This window comes from Canis lupus, chromosome 5, assembly GCF_048164855.1.
Source record: "Canis lupus baileyi chromosome 5, mCanLup2.hap1, whole genome shotgun sequence".
Taxonomy (NCBI): Eukaryota; Metazoa; Chordata; class Mammalia; order Carnivora; family Canidae; genus Canis; species Canis lupus.
In genome coordinates this window covers 67286274-67308851 of record NC_132842.1, presented here as the reverse complement: position 1 = coordinate 67308851, position 22578 = coordinate 67286274, and the positions used below count along the sequence as shown (strand labels likewise).

The 22578-nt window shown below is 43.2% G+C and overlaps 1 long non-coding RNA gene across 2 annotated transcripts in view; it reads left to right on the top strand.

Moving 5' to 3' along the window:
- Window positions 1-10165: 10165 nt before the first annotated feature.
- Window positions 10166-22578, top strand: part of LOC140633944 (uncharacterized) — a 28895-nt gene continuing 16482 nt past the window's right edge. Inside the window, exons 1-3 of one of the 2 annotated variants that reach the window (XR_012031538.1) lie at window positions 10166-10279; window positions 19321-19399; window positions 20931-21122. This is a non-coding gene — a long non-coding RNA (uncharacterized lncRNA). The remainder of the gene's footprint in view (window positions 10280-19320; window positions 19400-20930; window positions 21123-22578) is intronic. The other variant, XR_012031537.1, reaches the window with a different exon arrangement.

Sequence of the window (22578 nt, the reverse complement as noted above, 5' to 3'; positions counted from 1 at the left end):
AATTTATGAATACATATCATAATTTTTAGAAATATGCATTTTTCATAGTACAATCTTTTAAAAAAAAATTTTTTTTTAGAGAGAGAGAGTGCATAAGTGTGGGGAAGGGCAAGAGGGGGAGGGAGAGAGACACTCTCAAGCAGATTCATGCTGAGCATGGAGCCTACTCTGGGACTCAATCTCATGATCCTGAGATCATACCTGAGCCAAAATCATGAGTTGGATGCTCAACCAACTGAGTCACCTAGGTTCCCCCATAATACAATCTTTTAATAAGGCACAAAGCGTGTTTTCCAACAGACCCACGTGTCTTTAATTTCTTTGCAAGAAGTCAAAAGCAGATAAACCTTATGTTTAGTAATTAATGTTTCAGTATTTTATTTTATTTGGAAAAAACTTAGATATCCAATAAATTCAACCTAATTTATCATTTGACTTAGCAAAATTTCAAAGTTTCAAGTTACTACAGATTTTGAAAGTGATCTTAACAATTACTCATGAGAACTTTAGGAGATAGACAAAATTAACCATCATTTTAAGCCACATTTGCTGACAAATTACAACAGAAAATAACACAGTCTTATTTGTCCTTTAGTAAACTTTTATAGAATAAAAGTTTTATATTTAATGTGGATAACTCTAAAAACATGTCTATTTTAAATTACATCAACAAACTCAAATTGGCTTTAATACCAAATATGTTATATCTGTGTCCACTAAAAGTCAATCAACTTGTTACCCACTGTCAACTTTTACCAGGGGTACCTGTGGGAAAATCTAAAGTGGGTGGTTTAAGTCCAGGGGACCCCCCGGGCCTTCAATGGTAGGGGACAGATGATGGGGTGGAATAACAGAGGAGTCATCTAGAATGTTCACAGGGTCAGAAGGGCCATGAAACTGAGCAAAGCATTCTACAGTTTTTGCAGAGGTTGGGATTTTTGGGACAATGCTATGATGGCTTGCATATATGGGACCTCCGACCCTTTGGAAGACTTGTGGCAAAAGAGGTCAAGCTTTCTTATAAGTGTTGTAAGAAAGAGTTCCATGGAGGGGCCTTGCCTCTCGACTGGGGAGTTTGTACTGAGTCTAGGAAATATGACATAAAAAAATGAGACTTTTGGGATGCCTGGGTGATTCAGTGGTTGAGCATCTGCCTTTGGCTCAGGGAGTGATCCTGGGCTCTAGGGATCGAGTCCCACATTGGGCTCCCCTTAGGGAGCCTGCTTCTGCCTATGTCTCTGACTCTCTCTCTGTGTCTCTCATGAACAAATAAATAAAATCTTAAAAAAAAAAAAAAAGAAGAAGAAGAAGAGAGAAAGCTCTTCAAGCTTTGGGGGTCAAATTTGTTCATTTTTAAGACTATAGCCCAAGGGTGAGTCCAAAGGAATAGAGGAGGTTTGTCCCATAGTGGGAAAGACCAGCTGCTGATTCCCAAAGGGATATCCCAATAAAGGGAATGGAGCTCTGACTAGTGATTGCGATTTCAGGTGTCCTACTGACCTGAGAAAGGACTGGACCTTATGCGAGGCAACTGACTCTACTGGGGTGTCCCACTAAGGAGAAGGTTGTGACAAACGACAATAGCAATTACTGCTGGGTCATCCCTTGCAACAGGGAAAGGTGGACACCAGGTAGCCAAAACAGGTCAGAGAAAGGAGGGAGAGGACTCAACACTCACATGTGTTTTGCTCCTAGATCAAGGTGGGAGCTGGACATGTAGAAACAAAAGAAAGAAAGGGGGGGGGGGTGCAAAAGAAGCAAGGCAGGTGGGAGTCAGCAGTATCAGGAAAGGGTCCCAACTGAGTCTGTAACATGTGTGGATTCACCTCAGATGAACTGCCACTGCCAACTGTGCTACACAATGGGAATGGAGGCCTCAGAAGAAATAAAGTGGGAGAGGAGAAGAAAGACGTTCTTTGCCCTCATTGGCAAGGACAATCTAACCTGTTTGTCCTCAGACCTTCAGACCACACCAGGGACCCGCCCTGGCCAGAGACCTCCAGTTGTCTGAGGAGTACTAGGGTTAGACTGCTCAAGGGCTGAAAAGAGAAAGGAAAGGGAGAAAGGACCCCTCTGAAGGGCAGTAGTGGAAATCCCTCACCCTTTCCAGCAAGGGTGGGCCGATGGGTTCCCCCTGGGGCTTGGGATCCTCACTGAGGAGAATAGAATAGAATTTTACTGTGGACAATAGAATTTTACAGAATAATCTGAAAAGGAGCAGCAGGCAGGACAGCAGAGGAGAGGCTGTCTGCCACAAGGTGGTGGTGAGGGGCTATAGTTATAGGGTGGAGTTAGGAAATATGGGAATGTATAAAATTTCTCCTTTTTTGGTAACTGTGCCTGGTAATAAGTAGCCCATGGGTCAGTTAGGGCCTATGGCCTTCTCAAGGTGGGTCATTTAATGAGCCTGCTTGCATTCGATTCGGCTCAGTGGTCTCTATGGGCCCTGGTGCCTCAATCAAGTTTCCATTGCTCAAGCCAGTTGCTAAAAGCAGCCTCTACACACAGTCTGTGGTATTTTGTTAGAGCAACCCAAACAGACTAAGACAGTACATGATGTCAACATGAATTACACTAGCAATGTTAACTTTGATCACTTAAAGTCATGTCTGTCAGATTTCTCCACTGTAAAAGTTACCATTTTCCCCTTGCAGTACTCTATTTTTTGAAAGTGGGTCTCTAAAAACAGCTCACACTCATGGAGAATTGGTTGGGTGGTGGGGGCAGTGTGTGTGTGGGGGGCAAGTATCTATTTATCTAATTGGAAATTCTTCTATATGGAAGCTTTGTCCCTCAAACAGGTTTTTACTTTTGCTTTCTCATAAACCTGTGTGTCAACTTGTTCCCGATGCAAGCTAGTTTGTTATGGCTGGAAATAGAAGTCTGCTGTATTTTTTTTAAGATCCATGTTTAGAAAAAATTATTAACAGTGATTATCTCTGGCATCTGTGGCAAATGGGATTATATATGGCTAAGTGTATATGGGGGGGTTTCACTTTCTAAGTCCTATATTATTTGCATACTTTATAATAAGCATGTATTTTATTTTATAACCAGTAAAAGCAATGATGCTTTATCCATTTTGTAAAAATAACAGAACAAAACAGGGGCTCCAGTGATTTCTGTCTTTGCTCCAATGATCTATGACTATGTCTCTCAGTGAAGGAAAAAACTGTCCAGATTATTTAGCCTCCAAACCACATCTTTTCTTGTGAACCACACAAGGAAGCTCACTCTTGGGTCAGTATGCATCATGCATAAAACACAAGGGTCTGGAGTTCAAATTCTGAACCTGCCCCTTCCCGGCTGAGTGATTTTGACCAATTCTCATCTCACTATGCCTCTGTTTTCTTGTGAGGAAAAGGAGGCAATCGTTATGTCTACTACCTCTAGGGCTGTGGTGAAGAATAAATGAGAGCGTGAACATATGACACTGTGAGTAGTGCCTTGCTCACAAAGTGCTCAATACATATGAACTACGATTATTATTAGGGACCCAATACAGGTTCAGAGGGGAGTCAGCCTGGAGCTTAGTCATTCTGGACCCTTCCCTTTACTGTGTCTCCCTTTGGATTCCTGTTTATTGTCACGAGTCTTTCAGATCTAATTTTCTCTATAATTTTGGTTGCTAAGCAATAGAGCAATGTTCCATATTGACTAAGCATTATAAAATATGTAAGTAAAAAATGGAGTCAGGAACAGGTCCAGGCCCAGGGGCTTGCTTTTCGCTCTTTGTTCTGTAACAGTGGAGCTTTTTCTTTTTTAAATCAAATAAACAAGTCAGCCGGCACTCTTCAGGCCCCATGATCTCTCAGAGTCTGGAATCAGGTCTGACCCCACCAAGAGCCTGGAGCTGAGCCCAGTACCTGGAGGGTGTCAGGCTGTGGTGACTGAGGATGCTGACGCATCTGAAATCAGCAGGTGCTGAGACAGATGACGCCCCACGTGGCATTAGCACAAGGCATCAGGGGACCAACTGAATACCACATTTGTTGTGGAAAAGCACTGAACACCCTCTGCAACGTGATTAGCTGATTAGTTCACTGGGAGCTTGCTTCGTTCCTATTATGGAGACTAATCATGTGTTGTTTGGATGTGTTAGACATTCCAGCTCCAATAAAGACATCAGTGACCATGAATAAATAAAATGTGTTTGCATTTCCAAGTAGTGGTTGAAATTTTATAATTTTCTATTTTCTCAGCAGCATCTCATTATGAAGCATCTTTTTTGCCTGTTTGCTGAATCCTAGGCCCAGGGTTTTAGTCAAACAAATAAGTTTTCGGGTTGCAAAATGAAAGGAAAACTGAATGTTGACTGGAAGTCAAGAAGCCTGGGTTTCTTTCCTCTGCCTGTGATGACTGTAGACAAACCTGTTGTGTTCTAGGCATTGTGATAAGAGTTTTATATGCACGACCTCATTTCCTCCTCCACCAAATCTGCAAGGTCACCATTATTTTGTACCAGTGCTGAGCCTAGCTGCTCAGTGATTGGATCCAGACTTAACATTTATCCAATCACTGACCCCTCCTGGAGGCATGGATTTGCTGTTCCTCTTGCGACTTTACAGAAAGTAAAATCAATAATCATCAACACCTGTCCTTAAATATGAGTTTTTTAAACCGAAAGATGGTTTGTTGAACATGAACACTCTGCTGGCCCACAGTATGGATCCTGCCTGAATTTCCCCTGTTCCCCCCTCCTCTCCTCTCTTTGCCACAGACCTTTGTAACTGGCGAGCTGTTTTTACTCACAATGCTTCTGACACCAAATGCATGGTGTCTTATCCAACACTGCTTCTCCAGCTGTGTGTCCTATGACTCAGTTCAGCTCTGACACTATCTACCTGTAGTCAATGTTAGATCCAACAAATTAACAGCTCAGCCCCATGAGACTGCTGCCACTTTAGACGTCAGTTGCAAGTCTCAGACTGTCACCAAGTACTTCTGACTGACTGGCTATAAATTCAGTGGGTTCCCATAACCCCTGCCCCCCTCAGGTTTGATAATTGACTAGAACAACTCATGGAACTCAAGAAAGCCCTTTACTTATGGTTACTAGTTTGTCATAAAGGATTCAACTCAGAAACAGCCAGATGGAAGAGATGCACAGGACAAGGTATGGGGTAGCGTGCATGGTTAGCCAGGATACAAGGGGAAGCTCCTCAAATAAGAGAGCAGAAAGTGGGGATCCCTGGGTGGCGCAGCGGTTTAGCGCCTGTCTTTGGCCCAGGGCGTGATCCTGGAGACCAGGGATCGAATCCCACGTTGGGCTCCTGGTGCATGGAGCCCCTCTGCCTCTGCCTATGTCTCTGCCTCTCTATTCTCTCTCTGTGTGTGACTATCATAAATAAATAAAAATTAAAAAAAAAAAGAGCAGAAAGTGGTTAGCAGAAGGGAAGAGGGGAAGGAACAGAAGTAGGGAAGAATGTTCTTGGTTTTGCAGAACCAATAGTTCCAGCCAAGGAGACACTCAACTAGGTGTTTCACCTGAGGCCCCTTATATGAGTCAGTTTGAGCTGGATTGGAGCTGAAAACCTGTGCATAAGCCACCCTGACCTGACCTGAAGGCATCTTTAACTCATTATAATACTAAGATTTCCTTTTATGGATGGAGTTTTCTGCTATTTTTTGAACATACAATGTATGCACTAGCATGTTGACATGTTAGGCATGTGTGATTAAACCAAAAGTACCCATGCAAACTCCCTACACTCACCCCCAATACACTAAAAAAAAAAGCATCCTGTACTAACCCCATGAGGGAACAACGCTTTGAGAGCTTTCTCCCTGTCTCCTTACTTATAACAAGTAACCAAAAGTTCTTTACTTTTAAAAAAAAGTTAAATTCAATTAATTAACATGTAATGTATTATTGTATTAGAGGTAGAGGTCAGTGACTCATCCGACTTATATAACAGTGCTCTTTATGTCATGTGCCCTCCTTACTGCCCATCACCCAGTAACCCCACCCCCCTCCCCTTCAATGACCCTCAGTTTGTTTCCTATGATTAAGAGACTCTCATGGTTTGTCTCCTTTATTTTTAACACTTCTTTGGATTGTACTCATTTGATGTGCTCCAAGTGGCAACCCCCTTGAGTTCAGTTATAGCACCACCCTCTGAGCACCTCAGTGTGTTCACCAGCTTGGCAGCTCTCCAAACCCCATCATTTCCATTACAGTGGAAGTTCCATTTCATAGGTACGATTGATTGGATCACTGACCTCTGCTGATCTCCCACCCATACCCCTTCCCAAAGGTCTTGGTTTGGAGATGAAAGTTCCAACCCTCTAATCATGCCTTGGTCTTCCTGGTGACCATGCTCTCAGCCACTAGTCCTGGCATTTCATACAAAAGACTGTTATCAGTCTGGAAATTCCAAGGGTTTTAGGAGCCGAGAGCCAGGAAATAGGGACAAAGATCAAATATTTATTTTTTATGATATCACAGTTGGGTTCTCCCAGTCAGCCAGAAAGGGTGGCAGAGACTGGGGCTCCAAGATGATAAACCCTGGCAATTTAGGTCCTTGATTTCATGCTTCCTTATTTGTGTTGGTTTTCTAGTTTCTCCATAAATGCCCCCTGGATACTTACTGGTCAGTCCAAGTGTGAGAGTAATTATCCCTCTAATTGCAGTGAGCATGAAGTGGGTAGCAGTTGATTTTGGTGGGATTCAGACAGTAGGAAAAATCTATGTTAGAGCTTAGCTTCTTTAACTTGCTTGAGACCAGAAGCAGCCACAGGGAGTAGGTGATAAAAATGAAAGTTTCAAATAAAAAACACAAGTAGGTCAGAGGAACGACACATCTCTGTCCTTGATCTCTGCTTAAAATATTTCCCCAATATTTCTTTAGACTAAGAACAAGATCTATCTTCCTCATGATAGAGGCAGGCAGACATGTCATCCTGGCTATTTATACTGGCTAGTGGCAAACTTGTGTACACCATAACAGTTTAAAAGAGCTCTTGCAGGCTGTCATCAACAGCGTCTGTTTAACACATTGCCCAATGCTACATGCCAAGCAAAACTACCTGAAAGAGACAGAAGCTTTGGAAATCCCAAGTATCTAATCAAACAACTTGAACAGAGCCAAAGGCTTGTAAGGGTGTTTTGTATCTCCCCAAAATTTTTACGTTGAGACCTGATCCCAATGTGATAGTATCAGGAAGTGACGCCTTTGGGAGGTGACTAGGTTAGGAAGGTAGAGCCTTCATGAACACAATTAGTGTCCTTAAAAAAGGGACCCCAGGGAGCCCGCTCACCCCTGTTGCCATGTGAAGACACAGCAAGAGTATCATCCTTGAACTGGGATGTGGATCTCACCAGAAATTGAATCTGCTGGCACTGATCTCAGACTCTCAGCTTCCAGAATTGTGAGAAATAAATTTCTATAGTTTATAAGCTACCCGGTCTATGGTATTCTTGTTAACAGCCCAAATTGCCTAGGACATAGGGCAAAAAAATTAGTTCATCATTTTGCTTGTTGAACAAAATCTTAATAGAAAACTCTCATACTTTGGTTTAATCAATAAGCATTTTGTCTAGAAAACAACACTGAAAATTCACACGAGCATTTAACGACCTTATAGAGCATACTGTGCTAACATTCCCTTTTCAGGACTTAAGAGTTTTCATGATACTCAGATTCTTCAAAAAGCGTGAGATGGATTTTCCTTCTCTACTCCTCATTTCTTGGCCACTCTCCCATGTGGGAGTCCTCCCCATAGGCTGGCCTCCCACTTTGGCTCCACAGAGCCCTCAAGTCTTTGAAAGCATCCTTGCTTTTTCTCCACTAGTGTCTTAGGCCTTTGTTGCTATCTTAACCCCAAGTCCCCCAGCTCCTTGACCACATCAGGAAAGCTCCGGGTCCATATGGTGAAAGATGGCATCAGAGGCCTGAACTCTGGGGCATGAAGGTGCCTGTCATGTTATGTTTACTGCTCTTAGTGGGGAACCCAGGAAAGATCACTCAGTTTTGTTTCATTGAAAATCCAGGAGCTTCACTAAAGCCCTTTCCCATCATACTTTATACAAGAATTGTTCAATTTTTACCTCTTTATTATGAGTTACCAGCTTTTTCCCTCTCTTTCAGATACAACCTACTACATTCTATATCACTCCAAACTACACATATGTGTTCAGTTACAAAGCCCACCAATGCTTCCATAACATCAGCTACTAGACACCAATAACTTATATTATTAGGCCCTTGAATTAACTTGACTCAGGATACTGAAAGTGGAGCAGTATGACCTGGAACAGTTACAATTTCTTGTAGTCTACACTATTCTTTGATAAGATTACTTTATCCAAATGTCCCATAAAGGAATACTTCGAATATATGTACACATCACTGGCAAACATGCTGAAATAAAGCCCATCTTATAAAAATAAAGACAAACAAGAAATGTCCTTAACCCCATATTCTCTCCTTTCTCTCATTTCTTTGTTTTCTTTTACAGAAGTATCTTCAAAAGTGATGCCTGCACTTCATGGAATTGAGGATTTCATGTCTCCCCATGTTCTCTTTGAAACATACTCCAGAGTGATGTTTGCCTCTGCCATTCCACCAGGACTGCTGCCAGATACATTCCTGTGGCCACATTCAGTGGTCACCTCTCAGTGCTGCTCATTTCACTTGATCTGTCAGAAGCATTCACCCTTGACCTTCCCTTTGTTTTGCAAAGCTTTTTTCACTTGGCTTCCAGGATTCCTACCTCTGAGTTGTCCTCTCTGATGCCCTCCTTCCCAGTCTCCTGCTTATTTCTGCTCAGATCACAACTTCTAAAGGCTGGGGTGTCCCAGAGCTCAGTCTCAGGGATGTTTCTCTTCTCCACCTCCACTCCCTTGGTGATATCAGTTAGTTTCATGACTTAATATACTAACTATATGTCAGTTACCCCATATCTACATTTCCAATTCAGACCCGTCCTTTGACCTCCAGACTTGTGTATCTGAGCTCCTGATCAACGATCTTCCCTTGAGTGTCTGACATCTCAGGGTTAACGTGCATCCGAAAGAAACTCCTGATCTCCTCAAACATGCTTCTCATTTAAACTTCTCCCAAATAATCATAGCTATCACGTACACAGTGCATACTCGTGCTTTCCCCTGTTATAAGTGCTTAATGATATTAACTTATTAAGAAAAATAAACAATCCAATTAAATAAAAAATGGACGGAGGAGCTAAGCAGACATTTTTCCAAGGAAGACACAGGTGCTCAATGGGTACATAAAAGATGCTTGATATCACTCATTATCAGGAAAATGCAAATTAAAATCTCATATATATCACCTCATTACCATTGGAATGATGATTATCAAAAAAACAAGAAATAGACAGTGTTGGCAAGGTTGTGGAAAAAAAGGAAACCCTATATACTGGTGGTGGAAATGTAAATCAGTGTACTACGGAAAACGGTATGAAGTTTCCTTTAAAAATTAAAACAAAACAAAACAAAACTGGGACACCTGGGTGGCTCAGTCGGTTAAGCATCCAACTCTTGATTTCAGCTCAGGACATGATTTCAGAGTTGTGAGATTGTTATAACAGCCCAAACTGCCTAGGACATAGGGCAAAATAAATTAGTTCATCATTTTGCTTGTTGAACAAAATCTTAATAGAAAACTCTCATACTTAGGTTTAATCAATAAGCATTTTGTCTAGAAAACAACACTGAAAATTCACACAAGCATTTAACGACCACACCAATCTCTCTCTCCCTCTGCCACAAGCCCCCCTTAAAAAATTAAAAACAGAATTACCACATGATCCTGCAATTCCACTTCAAGGTATTTATCCAAAGAAAATGGATTGGTAAAAAAAAAAAAAGAAAGAAAAAGAAAATGGATTGGTAATTCAAAAAGATGAATGTACCCCTATGTTTATTGCAGCAAGCATCATTTATAATAGCCAAGATATGGAAACAATGTGAGTGTCCATGGATGGGTAAATGGATAAAGAAATTGTGAGATATATATGTATATGTGAAATATATGTATATATATAGATTTAATTATATATATATAATGAAATATTATTCAGCCATGAGAAAGAAGGAAATCTCGCTATTTGCAACAACATGAATGGACCTTGAGAGCATGATGCTAAATGAAATAAGTCAGACAGACCTCAGATGAAATAAGTTATGATCTCACTTAGATACGGAATCTAAAACACAACAACAACAACAATCCAAACTCATAGACATAGGGAAGAGACTGGTGGTTGCCACAGGTGGAGGTGGGGATGGTGGCACAATGGGAGAAGAGGTCAAAAGGTACAAAGTTCTATTATAAAATAAATAAGCCATGGGGATGTCATGTAGGGCATGGTGATGATCACTAGTCATCCTGTATTGCATATTTGAAAGTTGCTAAGAAAGTAGATCTTATAAACCTTTACCACAAGAAAAAAATTTCTAACTACCTATGGTGACAATGTTAACTAGACTTATTGTGGTGATCATATCATAATGTATACAATATCAAATCATTATGTTGTGCCCCTGAAACTAATGCAATGTTATATCACCTATGCCTCAATAAAAACAAACAGAAACCAAAAACTCATGGCGACTTTATGACATAGCTGTTACTATTATCATCCCCACTTTACAGATTAGAAAACTGAGGCCTAGGGAGGTTCGATGACAGGAGGTTAAGGACACAGGCATTATGTGGCACTCTGGGGTGGAAGTCAGGAGGTCAGTGGCAACTTTGTGGCATTCTCAACTTACTGGTACCCACTTCTTGGGTTACACTATCACTGGGTTGGCAAATTTTTCACTGTAACTCATTCTGCTCCTCCTTGCTAATGTCTACACACTGAAATGCAGGGTTAGCCATTGCCAGAACTGCTTGTTGGATAAATATCATGTTTACCATTTTTACATGCTTCAATTTGGTTTGCAACTAGACCCTAAGAAGCCATTGCGGTTCAAACAACAATCTTCTTTGGACATAGACAGGAATCAAAACTTTCACACAAAATGGTAGAAAAGCTTGTGATTTGACAACTCAAAACATACCAGTGCCTCTTTTCTATTCTCCATTTCTGTGGTTTTCATGTTCCTATGCCCTGGCCAAGGGTGTTGTCAAAAATTATGCCAAATAGCATGACTACTGTTGACTTTTTTTCTTCTTTGGCAGTTTCACTACTGACTTGCTCTTTTTACTTTATTTTCTTTTGTTTTAAAACAAGTAACAGGGAATGAGGGGACAAAATAGCAGGTCCCAGTGCAACTCTTATCTTGAAGATACACTTATCAAATTTGGACTACCTAGGTGTCACCTAGGTGACAAATAAATAATATCTTTTTTGGAACTGAAAACAAATGTTCAAATAAAACTTGTCTGTGAATGTTCATAGCAGCACTACTCACAATAGCCAAAAGGTGAAAACAGCCCAAATGTCCCTCAACAGATGGATGGAGAAACACATTATGGTATAACCATACAATGGAATATTATTCAGTTATAAACAGAAACAAAGTCCTGATACATGTTGCAAAATGGGTAAACCTTGAAAACATTTTGCTAAGAAAAAAAAAAAAGAGGCCAGACACAAAAAGCCACATACTATGTGATTTCACTTATATGAAATGTCCAGAATAGGCAAATTTATGAAGACAGAAAGTAGATTAGTGTTTGCCAGGGGGTAGAGAGAGGGGAGAATGGGAAGTGAGTACTTAATGGGTACAGAGTTTCCTTTTGGAGTGATGAAAATGTTTTAGACCAAAATGGTCATGATGGCCGCACAACACTGTGAATGTACTAAATGTCACTAACACTACATTTTATGTTATGTGTACTCTACCACAATAAAAAAAAAATTCCTAGAAAGCAAAAAAAAATTTTTCAGATATTTGGGGGCATTCTCTCAAATTAATATTTACCCTAATTTCCCCAAAGAGAAAATTAACCAATTAAGATGTTTGTTACACAGGTATAATCATGTGTCAAAACTCTTTGAATTGTTCTCAATAAGTCTGTGTTTCACTGGATATAGGTTTTACTCTAATAAAAATGAGCCAAGCAAGAGTAACAGGGAATACAACAGTACATACAAAAATAGTCTAAGGAAATGTGATATTGTACTACCTACACGATAGGTTGAACTACACAGCTACACTGCTGTGTGGAGCTCTAGGAAGCATATCATAAAAGTCATTTAAATTACCACTGAGGTCTAAAGGGATTCACATGTGGAATTGCAATCAGGGTAAGTGTTCAGCGGCCTGGAGGTCATGGCATGTTCTGTTACAGATGTTCCTAACAGCAGGGAACTTGCTTCTTGATCACAGGAAGTCTGAATGTAATTTCACATTAAAGTTCTTTGCCTGTAGAGCAGTCAATAATGACAAATATCCATTGCAGGGAAAATGTTTACGCTTGTTACATGGCTAGCTAATCTATTGCTGTGTCCTTACATCACCATTGCATTATGTATAAAATCATATGTTATCATATGTATCAGACAAACACATCAATGAAAGATTTTTCTCTTATTTAAATTAGAAGCATTTAAGAAGATTGTTCTCAAACAGGTGCAGACATTTAACAATATTCACCAAATATTTTTTGAACACAAGGTGCCTAAGGATTGTAATATTAGCACTCAATGCTGCATTCCTAACTTTACCTTAAGTAGATTCCTCAGCTACTTTTTTGTCTCATTTGAAGTAGCAGGTGATTGTGAAGACTTCCAGTTCACAAGGAACTTGGTCAGCTTTAGTGTTTATCTTTTCCTTGCTTTTCTTTTATATCACATAGAAATGGGGTTATATGAACAACTCTTTAAAATGACCTAAGTCAAATAGTGCAAGGGAAAAAATTAAATTACAAACTCCAGAAAAAACAAAAAGCTGATAAAGAAAAAAATGTAATTAAAAACCATTTCTTGGCCTTGCATAAACATTTATATTGTCAAAATATAAATCCTGTTTATTAAATTTCAACTTTTAGAATATATAGTTATACAACATATAGATATAACTTTGATTACAAGACAGAAAATAAATGTTAACCTAAAAAAAATGTTATTGACCTTGGCAATGTAAAAGTTCAAATTATAGAAGGCAGAAGGGAGAAAAAGAATACAAAGCAAGGGAATTAATTTCATCTCATAAAGAGAGAGCCAAAAGATACTGAGTAATTTGATGGAATTAGAAGTAAAAGTGTCAGTATATGACAGTTACTGGGACAGACATAGTACCTAACTGAAATCCCACTTCACTCTCTATCCCGGTGAGAGAACCCCAGTTTTGTTCAGGGTATCAATGTGCCCACGGGCAATGGATTATTCACTAAACCAGTGAGTCTCAACACTGGTTGCACATTGGAACTACTTAGAGGAGATTATAATTTAATTGGTCTAGGGCACAGTTTCTCAGTCTTGACACTATTGACATTTTGAACAAGATAAGTCTTTGTTATGGAGGGCTGTCCAGTGCATTGTGGGATGTTTGGCAATATTCCAACCTCAACCCACTGGATGCCACCCCCTTTCACGACAATAAAACAATGTCCCCAGATATTGCCAAATGTCCCATGGGGGACAAAACAACCCCTGGTTGAGAACCACTTGGACTATGGTGAGACCATAGTACACCCGTACAGTTTCTTTAAAGATTTTATTTATTTATTCATGAGAGCCACAGAGAGAGACAGAGACATAGGCAGAGGGAGAAGCAGGCTCCAGGCAGGGAGCCCAATGCAGGACTCGATCCCAGGACCCTGGGATCATCACCTGAGCCAAAGGCAGGCAGACGCTCAACTACTGAGCCACTCTGGTTCCCATATCAGTACATTTTAAAATATCCCTAGAAGATTCTAACATGTACACAAGGTTGAGAACGACCAATCGAAGCCAGTGATATCAATCCTGTTCTTGTAGGTTTCTCCAGCTCTCTGGCAGCTAGGTGTGGCCATGTGACTCAGTCCTGGCCAATGAGACTTGAGTAGAAGTTTGTTGGTGGGAGGATTTCTAAGAAAGCTATGCTTTTTTGGTAAAAGACAGCCAACATAGCTCCAGTTTCTTGTCCATGCTCTTCTTCCTCTCTGTATGCAGATGCGATGTCTAGAGCTGCAGCAGCCCTCCTGTAATCAAAAGGAGACAAGCATAAATATAAAAACTAGTTTCTTAAGGGTAGCAGAGAAGAAAGATAAAGAGAGCCTGGACCACTGCTGGCAGTTTCTGGTGCCTGAACTAACAATAAGATTGGACTTGTTAAGTGAGAAAAACCTCTGGCCGTGTGTTTAAACCACTGTAGTAAGGTTTCTGTTATTTGAGTGGAAAGCAAGCAACTGCTGTGATTATAAATGCAATGAAGAGTGGAAGGAAAAATATATCAGTGGGATGGGGTGGGGAGGAGAGAAAGCAGTATGAACAAGTTAAATGCTCATTTCTCATACCAAGAATGCTAAAAGGACAAATCAAAACCAGTTATACATGCCCCCAAAGAATTGAAAACAGATATTCAAACAAACACTTGAACATGAATGCTCATTGCAGCATTATCCATAATAGCTAAAAAGAGGAAACAAGCCAAACATTCATCAACTGATGAATGAAAAAACAAAATGTTTATGGAATATTATTCAGCCATAAAAGGGAATAAAGTACTTGTTCATATTACAACATGGATGCATCTTAAATACACTTCACGAGGTGAAAGAAGCCAGATAACAAAAGGTCACATATTGTGTGATTCCATTTATATAAAATGTCCAGAATGGGCAAATCCACAGACACCTAAAATAGGTGTAGTAGAGTAGTTGCTAAGAGTCAGGGAGGTGAGCAATGGGGAATAACAGCTAACGAGTACGGGGCTTCCTTTTTGGGGTGATGACAATGTTCTCAAACTAGATAGTGGTGATGGTCACACAACTTTATGAATATACAAAAATCCATGGAGCTGCATTCTTTAAAAGGATGAAATTTGTTTCAATGAATTACACCTCAACAAAAAACAAAACAATAGAAATAGCAGAGAATTAGAGATACAGAAGAATCCACCAAAAGTCAGAGCTGAAAGTGATTCCTTTTTAGGAGCAGCAGTAGGAGCAAGAAATAATTGCTTTTCATTTAGTCCTTTCATATCCCTAGATTTTCTTTAAAACATATTTACATTACTTCAGTGAATTTTTAAAGAAAACTTAAGGGAAAAAAAAGTGACACAAGAATATTTCTTTGTGGCCTTGGCAAAGCTAGCAGCTCCAGTAAGGAAGAACTTTTTCTCTCCCACTTCCAGGCAGGTTGCCAATTTAAAATCCCCTTCCTTTCCTGCTGGCCTCTGCCAACGTGGTGTCAGACACCGAGAACTAAGTTTCTAAGTAAGAAAGCTTCTAAGAAAAATAAAAAGCACATTCTTAACTAAAATCACACGTTTATAATTCTTCAGGCCCGTGACTAGCACAACGTTTTCCATGAGAAAGAAAAAGTGAGGAGTATCCTAACTCAAAATAAATGGCCAGTCCCTTTGAGAGCTTTTCAACAAGAATAAGAAAGAAATATGTTCCATAGCAATAACCTGTCCCATCAATCCAGATCTCAGCTCCAAGTTAGGGGGACCCATGGATGTGGTCATTAGAGTCAGAACTCGGGAGCTATCGGAGCAGGTTATGCCCCTAGGTGGGCAATCTTTTTTTCTGGGGAAGGTACACTTTGCTCTGCAAAAGGCTTATAATCCCAGACTTTTAACCGACAGATTCTTGATGAATTTATAGCCCCAACTCCTTATAAGATGCAAATCTGGTGGCATGGCTGACAGCTGAGGGTGAACACGAGGTGGGTGAGAACCTGCATCTCCCCTAGCCGGCACCCCAGGCTTCAGTCTCAACTGGCATTGCCGCCAGATTCATTAGCAGAATCTACAACGAATGGAATCAGAAGTGCAGTTAACTTCCCCTGGCTACTTTTGGGGATCGACTAACCCCCAAAAGATTCCTTTTTAATGTTCTGTTGTGTTGCACAACTACTTTTTGCTTAGCGTAAGGAGCAAAAAAACCTCTGGCTTCCAGCACAAAGACTCCCTTGAGTCAATCTGCATTTTTTTAATTCTTCAGGACCAGCAAAGTCTCCTCTTATTCAACCTAATTTTTCTAGACTACCAACTCACATTTTCTCTCGACTTTCTACAAGCATCCTGACCTGCAGGTGCCTTCACCAGCCCACCCACCCACAGGAATTTTTTCATGTGCTCAATGAGTTACAGGGATGGACAGAAGCATTTGGATGCTGTCCATGGGGGCCTGATCTTGCCAACTTCACTGGATTCTTAGCTCCTGCCTCAGTGTTATTTTCATGAAGCCTCACAGTAAGTGGGCCCAAATGGGAGGATACGGCTTGATTTTAGTTGTTAACCCATACAATGCATCCCAAGGGCATCACCATTTTGAGTCTGGAAGGCCTGTGTGAGCCAAAAGAACAATCATGGTGGAATTTCAGATGCTGTGGTTGAGGGGCAGGAGGTCTTTGGCTCCCACGTCACACCCAACCCCCATAATGAGGAAGAGGGGGCAGGAGCTGGGGGTTAGGATTGCTGCCAATAGGCACACCACCTGATACTGTCCTAATATCCGTGAAAAAGATGTGGCCGGATGGGAGGAATCTGATCAGCCACGACTCGGGAGCCTGTTTGCCCCGCCTGGAATAGGTGGACTGGTCGTTGTCGTGGAGGGGAACGGGGGTTGTACTTATCAGATGAGGATGATGGCTCAGGACAGACATTTATACAGTAAGACTGGGTCAAAAAGTAAGCACAGTTGAAAAGGTTTTAATACAAAGGACCCAACTGTCTCTAGGAGGATTTCAGCCCCGCTTGCCTCCCCCTACCCAGAAAACTGTCCTCCCACGAAGAGGGGGCTCTTCCTAGGAAGGGATTTTCGGGGGGCCTCAACTTCCAACTCCACCTTGGAAGCTGACAAGTTGGAAAGGCTGGAAAATATGTCCCTTGCCCCCTTTCACCTTCTTGTGGGAGGCCCCACACTCCTTCTGATGTCCTTCCCTCTCACTCCTCTCAGGAGTTGGCTGGGGAAGACTTCAGGCAGGACCGGACAGGGCCATCTACATTTTAGCAACGGGGCCTGAGAAGACTGAGGGGTGGAGTTTCAGGCAGTCACCTGCGGTGGAGGAAATCCTATCATTTGATAACCAGGCCGATCTGAGTTGGATTCCCAGCTTTGCCACATGTTAAGTATGTGGCTTTGGTCAAAATACGTGACCTTGCCAAGCCTCCAGTTATTTTGACCATGAATTTAAAAGAACAACAGTATTTCAAACACCCATCAAAAGAATCTGGTTTAAGTTAGGCACCCAGTCAACATCATGTTACTATTATCGTTGATAAATATTATTGAGTTGCAATGAAACGCACTGGGATCAGAAACCTGCTTTGCTGGTTGACCGTTTTACCAAGTCTCTGCCCCTCTCTGGACTAGATTCTCTGCCTACACTGAGAGCCTGTGATTTCCAAGCAGAGGGCATGATGGAAGTCAGATGCCAGGGAGAGGCATGGTGTGTGTGTACGAGTGTGAGAGTGTGTGTGTGTGTGTTTGGCGGGGAGCATGAGTAGAAGTGTGTCCCTTTGCATTAGACTGAAATGTTACCCCAGAACCCAAACAGCCATGCAGGCGACAGCCTTCAGCTTCCTGCCACCAGACCCCCGTGACAATCGGTGTTTTGGAGAACCTGAGAGGCGCGCAGAGAGGCCAGTCTGCAGGGAACAAAGGTTGTGTTACCAGTGACTGCTGGTCACTTCCTCTCCCTCCCCAGCTGCTTGGAAGGCACGAGGGGGCTGGATGAGCCCAGCGAGTCCTTAGCAACTCTATCTCCGTGGAAAACGGAATGGCAGGCTCGGGGCCTCCCGAGGGGTGCTGGCTGGGGGCCAGGCCTCGCTGTCAGTGCTCCGCGGCTAAATTGAATCCAGCTGTTGCTGTGGAATCTGATATTAACAAATGTGTTTCTGGGGCAGCCGGTGCTTCCTACCGCGGGAAGCCTCAGACCCCCATCACAGCCCTGATGGAGATTTTGGAGGGGCCCCAGGCTGATGGGATCCCCGATCGTTGCTTCTGTGGGGAGGTAGGGGGGGCTCTCTAGTTGGGCTCATTTATCATATTGGTTATCACATTCATGAAGCGTCTGGATCTCTTGCCAGGTGCTGGAAGCCTGCCTCTCCATCTCGGGAGCCAGCTCCAGAGTAGCTTGATTTTTTGTGTGTATTAAATGTGTTTTCCTTCACCTGAGGCTCTCTCTTCACCAAACTCTGGAGGGTCTGACTGCTTGGAGCCAGGAAGCAGGGAGAATCCAGGAGCTCAGGGGCAGTGCTAGGTTGCCCTCCTCTGTTCTGAGGTCTACTGGGCATCACAAATGATCAAGCCCTCCTCTCGCCTGCTCCCTTCCTCCTTCCAGGCCTACTGTGTGCCAGGCATTCAAAAACAGTACCTATTGATTCCCTTTCACTATTTTTTATATTCCCCAAATGAGTGAGACCATATAAAGGGGAAAGGAGAAAAAATAAGTGGGAAATATCAAAAAGGGAGACAGAACATGGAAGACTCCGAACCCTGGGAAACGAACTGGGGTGGTGGAACGGGAGGAGGGGGTGGGGTGGGGGTGACTGGGTGGTGGGCTCTGAGGTGGGCACTTGACGGGATGAGCACTGGGTGTTATTCTGTACGTTGGCAAAATTGAACACCAATAAAAAATAAATTTATTAAAAAAAAAAAAAACAAAAATACGGCACCTAAGGACATTCTCACAGTAGCCTTGCAAGGTAGGTTGTATTCTCTGCTCACAGCAACTGTGACATAACCTGAGGAGGTCCCAACAGCAGAGGCTGGTAGAGTCACAATTTAAGTCAGGTCTAACTGACTGCAGTTGAGGGTTTTCCCCCCACTTCCATGGCGCACTCACCACACGGGGCCTGGTACAGTGGATAAAGAGATGGGCTAGCACCCCTGCTCCAGACAAGCTGGCAGTGCAGGGAGGAGGAAGCAACCACAAGGAGGGACCAAATCAGGGCTGGAAATGATGATGTAGTTGCAAACCCCAAGCCATCCACAGAGAGGTGATGACCCGAGGGTGGGCACCTTTGGAAATGGTGGCTTTCTGAAGCGGAGTATACGATGACTCAGTGCAGTGCAATCTTCCAGGTTGGCTCTTGGATCAGGAAAAAAAATACTTCGAAGGACATTAATTAGGACAACTGAGGAAGTTTGAGTGTGGACTGTATTTTATTTAATAGTAATAGTAATGTAGCAATGTAAAATTTCCTTAATATTTAAATTGCAGTCATGTAAGAGAATGTTCTATTCTTAGGAGATTCAGCTGAAATATTTTAGGATGGTGGGTCTTCATAGCTCCAATTTCCTGTCCAATGGTTCAGCAGCTAATGCTAGTAAGTATATACACATAGAGATAAAGCAAAGTAGCAAAATGTCAACAATTGGTGAATTTAGATGAAAAGTATAAGGGTATTCATTGTACTGTTTTTGCAACTATTCCGTAGGCTTGAAATTCTTCCCAATGAAAGATTAAAGAAAAAAAAAGTGGGAGCAGGGGGAGGAGGCAGCAAGGGAGAAAAGGAGGAGAGAGGGCAGGGTCCTGGCAGCCGAAGGGGGATGTGAGTTTGGGAAGGCAGCAGAGACTGCAGGAAGGTGGAGGTTCGCAGGGACTTAGGGGTGGCTGAAGAACAGTTTGGAGGGCACTAAACAGGTAGGGTCTGAGGTTAGGGGGTGCAGGAAAGCTGGAGGGGGCAGAGGTGGAAGGTACCCTTTCAAAGTTTACTCCAGTGGCAGAATGGAGGACAGGTGGACAGGAGGAGGAATACTGCAAGGCTGGGCAAAGGCCTTCTTAGGACAGGAGCCTGAGCCCTTCTCAGGAGGTGAAAGGGCTGATGGGGACAGGGAATCACTGAAGAGTCAAAGGAGCCCACGTCTGTCTCCGTCCCCGTCCAAGCTCTTACCATAGCATAGAATTCTCTTACCTTCAAGTATTCATTATCTGCTGGTCTTTTCTCCCCACCAGGGTGTAAGCCCCAGGAAGGCTTCTGTTAATCTTTGTTGCTTTATCCTTAGCACATGTCAGGGGCTCCGTATTTTGGAATTGGTCAATGACAGGAGGCATAGTCATTTGCCAGGGCTGCGGTAACAAAGGCCCAGAGACTGGGCGGCTTACATGACAGAAATGCATTGTCTCATGGTTCTGGAGGCTGGGAGTCCAAGGTCAAGCTGTTGGCAGGGTTGTCTCCTTCTGAAGTCGGGGAGGAAGGATCAAGCCTCTCCGTGGTTCACAGATGATGGCCACCTTCTCCGTGTGTCTTCACACAGTCTCCTTCTATGAGTGTCTACTTCTTGGTCCAAATTTCCCCTTTGGATAAGGACACCACCCGCCCTGGATTAGGACCCCCCACCCTGCTATTGACCTCATCTTAATTCATTACATCTGTGGATGATCCTGTTTCCAAACAAGGTCACATGCTGAAGTTAGGACTTCAGCATATGAATTTAGGGGGACACAATTCAAGCCACCACGGGGACACAGGAGGGGAAAGAGGGAGATGGGGAGGGTGCGAGAGGGGCCGGGCCCTGGGGAAATGGGACTGGAGATGAAGCTGAGGCTGTTTGAGGTACAAGGGGGCCACCCTGTTGAATGTTAAGAGAAGTGAAGAAAGTCCTTCTGTTCTGTGTGGCCCAGAAAGTTGAACTACAGCCAAAGGGAGGAGGTTTTGGTTCTGCTGAAGGGAAACTTGTATGTTAAGAGATAGGACAGTCCAGAAGCAGAAGGGAGTTGCTCCAGGAGTGGGAAATGAGTGTCCCATCTCTGGGAGAAAGGCGAGATTGGTGGCTCCCCAGAGCCAGTACAGATGGCATTTCAGCCCCTGGGGTGAGAGGTTGCTCCAGACTGATGTATTCCTTCCTTCTTGTCAGGTGAGCAGCTGCCTTAGGCCAGGCTTGGGGCTGCACTTGAGGAAACCCCATGGCCTGGAACCCCCAGCCTGTCTAGTGGCCAGTGAGTGAGTGGCCATCCTGGAAGTCCATTCTGGTCCCTGTATTCGTGCTGAGATCTGGGGGCAACACTGCACCAGACGCCAACCCAATGAGGCCTCTCCCAGAGCCAGGGTAAGACTCTGCCCCCACCCACTTCCCCTATGAAATGCCACCTAGCTGGGGTGCTCACAGATTGCTCCTCAGGACGCACCCCAGGTCCCCAGTCCCAGCCCTGTCCCAGAGTGGGCCCTGGGCAGATCAAGACACCTGGGCTTTGGTCCAAATTCTCCAAGTTCTATTAGTGATGGTGACAGCCTTGGCCTCTGAGCACCAAGGCACCCCTCCTCTATGAGACTCGATGTCTTCACCTCTATAAATGAGAGCAGGTTAGTAAATCAGTGCAAGTGGATGGCAGGGTGATAGATGAACACTGGAACTGAGGACGGATCTGGGTTTAGGTCTCTGTTTTCTTACTTCTCAGCCCCACTGGGCAGGTCACTTAAGCTCAGTGAGCCTGTGTCTCATCCGTGAAATGGGCATGATCTCAGTCCCCTGCAGGGCAACTAACAATAGCCTGGCACTGGAGCAGCTCTTCTAGTGATTCATTTTGTTATTAAAGATAGTCTTTTGTAGACTCTGAAAAGTTGCAGACTAGTGAGTCATAGCTTTTAATAATCAACTTCAGACCATGACCTGCAGTCATTTAGAAAGGAAGCCTGGGGGTGGACATTACCTTGGGGAACCCCCAGTCTGGCTGCATCCTCTTTCCTCATCTCTGCTGGCCTGAGAAATCAGTCTCATGCCAGAAGGCCCTGTAGGGGCCAGACCAGCCCTTCCGCGTAAGGGGAAGTCCAGGCCTTGCTTTTCCCCACATGTGAGGGGCCACCTCTTCCAGAGGAACCCCAACCCTGCTTTGTAACCTCAGTCTAATCATGAGGAAAACATTGGGCAAATCCCAGTCGGAGGACATTGTGTAAAATACATGACCAGTCCTCAGAACTTTCAAGGTCGTCAAAAACAAGGGAAGTCTGAGAAACTGACCCAGCCAGGAGGAGCCTTGGGGAGCCTTTAGATGCGATGACTAAATGTAAAGTGACGCACTAGGTGGGCTCCTGTACCAGGAACAGGACATTGGGTAAAACTAAGGAAATCTGAGTAAAGCATAGGCTTTGATTAACAATGGTGTGTCAGTATTGGTTCATTAGTTACAACAAATGCTTTACACAGACCTGAGATGTTCCTAACAATAGGATAGATTGCTTGGGGGGTGTCAGGGACTGAATGTTTGTGTCCAGCCCCTTAACTCATATGGTGACATCCTAACCCCAATGGTGATGGTATGAGGAGATGGGGCCTTTGTGAGGTAAATCGGTCATGAGACGAGGGTCTTCAGAAATGGGATTAATGCTCTGACAAGAAGAGACACAGCTTCTTCATGCTGAGTGAGGATGCAAGGAGAAGGTGGCCGTTCACAAACCAGGAAGCAGGTTGTCACTGGTCACTGGGTCTGCTGGCCCCTTGATCTGGGGCTTCCCAGCACCCAGCACTGTGAGAAGTAAAGGTTTGTGTTCAAGTCACCTCATATGTG